The 8,111-nt window shown below is 33.3% G+C and overlaps 1 long non-coding RNA gene across 1 annotated transcript; it reads right to left on the bottom strand.

Moving 5' to 3' along the window:
- Positions 1–1,608: 1,608 nt before the first annotated feature.
- LOC103885957 lies at positions 1,609–7,614 on the bottom strand. Its single transcript, XR_002524084.2, has 2 exons — positions 5,621–7,614; positions 1,609–3,782 (listed from the first exon to the last, which is right to left on the bottom strand). It is a non-coding gene; the product is annotated as an uncharacterized LOC103885957 (long non-coding RNA).
- Between the last annotated feature and the right edge of the window lie 497 nt (positions 7,615–8,111).

The raw sequence follows: 8,111 nt of genomic DNA, 5'->3' as shown, positions 1-8,111 counted from the left end.
AAGCAGCATTCTGTTAATATGAAACAAGTAGGGATTCACAAGGATACAGGAAAACATTTTATTTCATGACGTTTTCTCCTGAACAGTATTCACCTGTTCACCTGATATCCTGTCATCTATAAGTATAGAAACCCCAAATTATAAACTTTTTAGTTAGATGGAAATGTCTTTTCATAACCTATTCTCAAATAATAAGTTAACTAGTATAGGATTCAAAGTCAGGAGTTGACAGCATTTAAAAAATGTTATCCAAAGAGTTTTGGTCTTCATTGTTGCTATTGATATATCTGCTCTCAGTCTAATTACCATTTTGGTGTAGCTAATACTCATTCCTTCATTCTGGTCATTGTTGAGATATTTTCTCTTTTTTTGTCTTTGAATACTGCATGTTTAGGCATGGAATTTCCTTTCTTTTTATTTTCTATTATTTTGTTTTATGCCACTAGGGATTCAAAATTGATTTCAGATAAGAAGTTAGCCTTTTACTCTCTGCATGTTGTCTTCCCCTCGTTTTCTGTATTGTTTCCACATTTCATCTTTCATCTCTCAACCTCTCTTTCATACTTTTCTCGCTTTGCCTCTTTGTGCTACGTTTTGTGTAAATTTCTGACCTTTATATTCCAGTTGACTAATTAATTCTCTCTAAACTATCCAATGTGACATTTAACTCACCATTGAGTTTTAATGCAATTAATTACATTTATAATTTCAAGAAGTTATAAGTCAATTTTTTCTAATCTTTTCTGAAAGCATCATGTTTCTTCCCCATATTTTTGATTCACTCCTTCAGATATAGGAGTGAATTACCTATGCTTTATATAGCATATTTCATGCTGTATCTGATAATTTTATTATCTGAATTCCATGGGATCTAATTTGAGGTACTGATTTATTTTCTCCTCAGTTTTGCTCATGCTGGTATGTTTTCTTGAATTTTGGGTTAGATTTTATCTGGGGAAATCACATAAACCCTTGGTTGTTTCTTTCCAATGAGGATTTTTATTTGTTTCTTCTAGGTGCTTCAGGGAGCTAACTATCTAAACTGTTTCAACTTAAGCTGTGAATTTCCCAGATGACACAGATAAACCCTGAGTGCTAAAAAGGACACATCTGTGATTATCAATCCTTAGCACCACTTCCTTCCCCACCTAGAATCAAGATTGAAGGAGACAAGTGTCTTATAATCTGTATTTTCAAGAGGGTAGATATTTTCTAAACAAACCATTTAGTGAAGATGTAATCCTTCAAGGATCTCACATTTAAGCAGAGATCTCAGTTACCTCCCACCTTTCTTAGGTTAGAGGTCTAGGATCTTGTTCAGCTACCACTTTGTAGACAAGTTCTAGATTACGAGAATGGACAAATTCCTTTAGGGTAGTTGTAAACTTAATGTTTCTTGCCATTGTGGTTTCCTGTTTTCTCTTAATTTTGGTCTCCAAACATTTCCCTTCTGTTTGGGAAGTTCACTGTTCACAAAACAATAAAAAACGTAGTTTGTTATTTTTTCCCCCGCATTTCTAGGTGTTTTGTCCTAGAGGTATTTTCATGGCATTTAGCTTGCCATATTTTGGAAGTAGACTAACATCTGTTTACGTAACAATTTTTCAGGTGATTTTTTTTTTTTTTTTTTTTTTGGTGTAGTAATGCTGAAGTTAGCTAGGTTAAGTAGCATTTTGTATATTGCCTTTCTGTCAAGCATGGTATTTTAAGAGATGGCAGTGGAAATAAGCCTTGCCACCATGATGCTATTACACAGGACATAATGTTAACTTTACTTACCAATAGCTTCTAAGTGAAACAAACAAAAACATATTTTTGGTTGTTTTCTTAATGACCCTAATATGTTTTCAGGGTCAGTGTAAGCAAAAATCTCTTTTAAATAGTGGTTATTTCCATCAGCTAGATGATGAATGCAAAATTCGTTATTTTTTTATTGTAGGGCACACTCATGGTTAGCATTAATGGTAATTACTTGACTGAAATCTCTTCGTGTTGTAAACGCAAAATGCATAAACAAGTTGAATCATGAAAGGTGTTCCGAATGTTCAGTTAACAATTAATACTGAGACCTAAAAAACAGAAAGCCAAGCAAATTTAGCTCTTTTTAAACTTTCTGATAAACACATACAAGATAACTCAATAAACTAGAAATTATGTAATAAAAAAACTAGTAGCATTATAGCATTGTTCAAGAAAAAACAAAAATTACCTATTTCTCTGACAGTTTTTATATTTTTATATTTTCTGAACATAGAAGTAATATATTCTTATTAAGATCCAAAGCAACATAGACATTTTATGTTGTGAAATATAAAAGCTCTGTATAGAAATTTGAAATACTCCAAAATCCAAAACTTCTTGAGCACCAACGTGACACTACAAGTGGAAAATTTCAGACATAAGGACTTAATACAAACTGCTTCGTGTACAAAATTATTAAAAATATTGAATAAAATTACCTTCAAGCTATTGGTATAAGTTGTACATGAAACATAAATGAATTTCATGTTAGACTTGGGTCTCATCCTCAAGATATCTCATTGTATGTATTTGAATATTCTAAAATTCAAAAAATTCAAAATACTAAACACTTCTGGTTCCAAGCTTTTCGGATAAGGGATACTCAACCTATATAAAAGGGTAGTCTTTTTTTCTTAAACTGTTTAAATTGAGATCTTTGATTCTTTGATCTTTAGAGGCCTCTTATGTTATGCATTATAATTTCGAAACTGAAGAGTATGGTAAATATTTGCTACTTTAAATAAAAGAATTTGACTTATAATTTAAACTCTTCTATTGGTTACATTTGTATATTTTTAAAAATGTAAACACTCAAAGGGGAAAAATCATGAGCTGAGAGGTAACTAAAGTTTTATTTTTAAAAATTACAAAGTAGAGCTACTCCATGACTTTACCTTGTAAATAATTTCTGCAATGTTCTTGAGACATTAATTCAGAGACATGATGATGAAACTCATGGCAGAAATTTAACTGAAAACTGAAGCTGCATCATATTTCATAGGATTGTTTGTTGCTTTAAAATAAATAATTTAAAAATCTTAAAAAAAATAAATAAATAAATAAATAAAAGCTCTGTATAATTCATATCCCTGAAATAACTGCAGTTATTAATACGGTATACTTCTCTAAATTTTTTCAGTGTATAGAAACATAGTTATATTATTGGTTTTATCTCCCAGAAATGTATTCTTATTATATATACTGTCTTATAACTTGCTTTTTATTGAATATATTGTGAAATATCCTTCTATTTTAGTACCAATGTACTACATCCCTTCTTTTTATAGGCTTCATAGAATCTTATTGCATGACGTACTATCATGCATATTACCTCTTTCCTATTAATGATTAGATGGATCCTAAATTTTTCACTATTGTAACAATTTTTGCAACGAACATTTTTGTACATATGTTTTTGCATTCTGGTGTAACACTTTTATAGCATATATTTTTAGAAATATTATTGATAATATAAAAACTATACATTTACACAAATTTGATAGTACTTTCCCTTCCCAAAATGTTAAACTAGTTCATGTTCTTAATAACTGTGTATCAGAATTCTTGTTTTCACACTACCTAACTGCATACCAAACATCATTTAAATATTCCCTGTCTGATAGACAAACATATTTCATTTATTTAATTTCTATACCTACAACAATGAAAATTTGAAATACAGAATTATATAAGCTTGAAATGCAGAGGACTTACCTTATTATTTAAAACGGACGAGATTTTGTTGTCATCATATTTTCTATCTGTGGCCAAAAATACGTAAAAATTAGGTATCAATATAGATATAATTTTTTCCCATAGAAAATCAGTTTTTAGTTAAGTTTCATGATACTGTCTGGTAGTAAAAGGAAAACGTGTTGAAGTTTTGTCAACTCATTATATAGCCCCACTCTCCCATCATCCAGCTCCTTCTCATTTCTTTCAAGAAAAGGTCACAGAGCTGAGAGTCTCTGATATCCTCCAGGATTTAAACCATATCAATAAACTAACCTTACCCCAGTTGAGTTAAATAAATGTTTTAAGATTCATACAGGAATTTGGCATTACACAGGCATAGCCAAAAGGTTTTTGATAACCTTATTCTTGTCATCACACACTGATAGTTCACATTGTGTAATTTTCAACTCAATAACATTGTTTTATTTTATTTTTTTTCAGTTTCATGGCTTGAAAATGCCATAGACCACTATATCTGAGCTTGATTTATTTAGTGTATTTTTTCCTGCATAAGAAAGTAAAATTAAATACATTTCAGTCAGTCATTTTGTTTTAAACTTGATATTTGATTTCAAATAAAAATGAAGTGTCTCTTTCTCTACAGTAGTTTCTCTGTATAATACAAAGCACTTAAACATAAGTAAGAATCTGGAAAGTTTTGAGAATGAATAGATAATATGCAAATCATTGTTAATGCAATTTATTTGCAGTATTAAACCTGCAGAAGTGATTTACTTTTATTACATAAGTAGATACTGGATCAGAATGCTAACACTATCTTCTAAAATCTAACAGGTTATTTTACGATGTTAAATGCATATCTAAGAGAACCAGGAAGGTCTTACCATGGTATGTAACCTTTAGGGACTGTGTATATCTAAATATGTCTAGATGTATTCCTGTTTCTCTGAAGTACACACCTGTTTAATTTAAGATCTTCAAGCTATGCCAACATTAAATTTAAATGGATTAGGTTATTTTCCTGGAAATAAATGGAAACTTTATAAAGGTAGAAGAGCTATTACATTAAAAATTTCTTAATTTACGATGGAACTGTCTGCTTATACTACCCACAATGCACGTTCAAATATCTTTGTAACTGTAATCTACATCAAAATGATTTCAGTAAAAATTCCTTTTTATTTATGCTTTCACTATTATGTAGTTTCTGTGTTCAATAATATGCCTATTTTCTTTAAATTACAGGCCATTAACTATTTATATAAAATTATAATAAAACTTAAGCCTTTTAAAGTTCTATTTTCACGTTTGACTTCTACTGAATACATGATTAATTGTATAAAATGTCGTTTGACCCATTTAATGAGCACATACTATGGGCAAAACACTTTAAGTGCAATGCAAAATATAAATTATAATAGCGAGACTACTTAACTTGGCAGTGACTGGCTTAGATATTTGGGTGTCTTAGAGAATAGAAAGAAGGTAAAAATATCCTAGCCACATAATACAACTTATTCAATAATCCATACAGTTGAAGCAAATATATGGTACCTTGCTCCCATGTGATGCTGAGAATTTCTTTGCATCCAGAAGATAGACTCCATTTTAAATTTTCTTTTTCTTTTTCCAAGGAGTCTATTCTTTCCACCACTAGCCAGTTTCTCTCTGATGCACTGCACCACCTCCTGAGAGCTGTTCCTTGATGATCTTACCACAAGATCCCAAAGATTTTTTGCCTCAAACTTGCAAACTTATCTTCAGGCAAGATAACTCAAAGTGCAACATAGATAAGCTCTTAAACACAGGCAGAACATGTACATATACCCTTTCAACTCTTGTTTCCCTATCTTTGTTCTAGATTCCTCACAATATAGCAGAGCAGTTGTGCACAGCTGCTTACCTTCATCTTACTTTTTATAAATCTCATCCATTATAGTCTAGTAATTCCAGATTCTCGATCTCCATGACCTTTTACAATGCAGATGAAAGAGACCAAATCTCTAGCCTGTAGGAGCTTGAAGTCCAGTGAGTTCACAGATGTTGTTTGAAACACTCCTGACAAAGTGGACTACTGGATTGTCTCTTTCCAGTAACATAAAATCCACTGACACACCCCTTCCCAGAAATGTTGGAGATAAGGAAATCTTTCTTTTACTCATTTATTTTCACAGCTGATATATTCTAGGGAAATAAACCAAACAACATATATTAGAGTGCCTAGTGCAAAGAACTTTAAACGACACAGACAATTACAAAGCAATCCCTTGAAGGATGTTCAAACCAGTAAGGGGGGTAAAATGTACAAAAATCTTTTAGAATTGTTTGTAACTCTCATTGTTTCCTAGGATGTGATCATTCATTGTAGCTGAAATTGCTTATTTTTGTCACATTTTCTGAGGACTAAAATGGGCATGAGTGCAATAATTGAGGGTAGAATGTGATACTGGATATATTATTCTGCAAAATCAAGTGGGTAGTGGTAGTGCTGACAATTGCCATGAAGAGAAAAATCAAAGAAAAGGGTACAGGCTAGGATACTGGACACTATTTGGTGTAGAACTATAGAAGAAATCACAAGGAATGAGAAAGTTTGGAAAATCACGTAGTGAGATTAAGGGAATCAAATGCCAAAATGTGATTCTGCCTTGTAACTTACCAAATCTTTGCAAAAAAGGCTAAAGTAAGAAAACGCTAATTGTGTTTAGAATCTTATTGCAACAATGAGGCCTACAAAAAATACCTACAAGCTTCTGAACGGGTGAGAAAAATCTGCCTATGAGAATGATCAATTTATATGTGGGTTATACATATAAAAATGTAGTAAGAATTTATGGCAGAGCATGACTAGTTTTGAATGAATACATCAACTGGAAATATTTTATGAGTTCAACAGTGGGATAATCAGGAATTTTTTCATAAAGGAGAGGAGATGTCTAAGTCCTTGCTAGTTTGTGTTGAAAATCACCCCTGTCTAATAATCCAAGCAACAGTTTTCTATATAACTCACAAAACTCAGGGAATCTTAAAGCTCCTAAGAAAAGCATGCACACGTGCACCTGTGGATAATGCTCATACCAGAAACTAACTATGTATTTCAGAGATTAAGACAATAGGTTCTAGTCCTGTTCTTAGCCTGGGCAGTAAAGTCTAGATTATTATTGTTTTACAGTACATGGGACAAATTATCCATCAGAGAAATTATTATTAACTCTCTCACAAAACTCTGACATAAAATCAATTCCTTTAAAGCTTCTGTCAGTTCTCTGCCTACTTTATGGGACAGAGGAGCTTACTGCATCTTTTGGAGTTCTCAAAAAAGATATTTTGTCAAATTATTGATATAAGAGTTAAAAAGAAATTATCTAGGCAGATAGTGAGGATAAGGAATCCTCGGTAAGGCTTTCCTGTTAATAAAAAGCAGCCCTCAAATCATTTTCTTTTCTAACAGAGAGCAGCCTGTAAAATCGAGCTGCAGAAATAGACGAGCAAGTTGCAAGCTTGCACAGGTGAATATTGACAGTTGCACCAATAGGAAAAGTTTACCTGGGACTAGCCATGATCAAAATGGCCGCTCCATCTTCTCTTCTCTTGACCAGCCCCGTGTACAGTAAGGATCAGACAAGATGGCGCTGGCCAAGTGGAAAGCCTATTTGCATAATAAGATTAGGGTGGGGCAACCAGTCTTCCCCATATGCTAGGTAAATGTCACATCTGTCAAACCAATCTGTGGGCCCTATGTAAATCAGACACCACCTCCTCAAGCCTGCCTATAAAATCTGCTACAGTCGACAGGGCGCTGTGCCTCATGCCTGTAATCCCAGCACTTTGGGAGGCCGAGGCGGGTGGATCACGAGGTCAGGTGATCGAGACCATCCTGGCTAACATGGTGAAACCCTATCTCTACTAAAAATATAAAAAATTATCCGGGCGTGGTGGAAGGCACCTGTAGTCCCAGCTACTTGGGAGGCTGAGGCAGGAGAATGTCACGAATATGGGAGGCGGAGCTTGCAGTGAGCTGAGATCACGCCACTGCACTCCAGCCTGGGTGACAGAGCAAGACTCCGTCTCAAAAAAAAAAAAAAAAAAAAAAAAAAATCTGCTACAGTCTGCTGCAGGCCAGCTTTTTCCCTTTTGGATTCCCCTCTCTCACAAGAGAGAGAGTGAGCTGCTCTCCTTTCTCTTTCATTTGTCTGTGAAACCTCTGCTCCTAAATTCACTCCTCATGTGTGTTTGTGTCCTTAATCTTCTTGATGCAAGACAATGAACCTTGGGTATTTACCCCAGACAACAGTGCTGCTTCATTATGACATGGTATCTTAAATTGCATTCTTAAAATTAGCTCAAGCAACCATGAAGTGTTTGTGAAGAAATATACAAAAAATCCTTGAAAT

This window comes from Papio anubis, chromosome 1 (genome assembly GCF_008728515.1).
Source record: "Papio anubis isolate 15944 chromosome 1, Panubis1.0, whole genome shotgun sequence".
In the NCBI taxonomy this organism is placed as follows: domain Eukaryota; kingdom Metazoa; phylum Chordata; class Mammalia; order Primates; family Cercopithecidae; genus Papio; species Papio anubis.
This window is presented reverse-complemented; position numbering and strand designations above follow the sequence as displayed.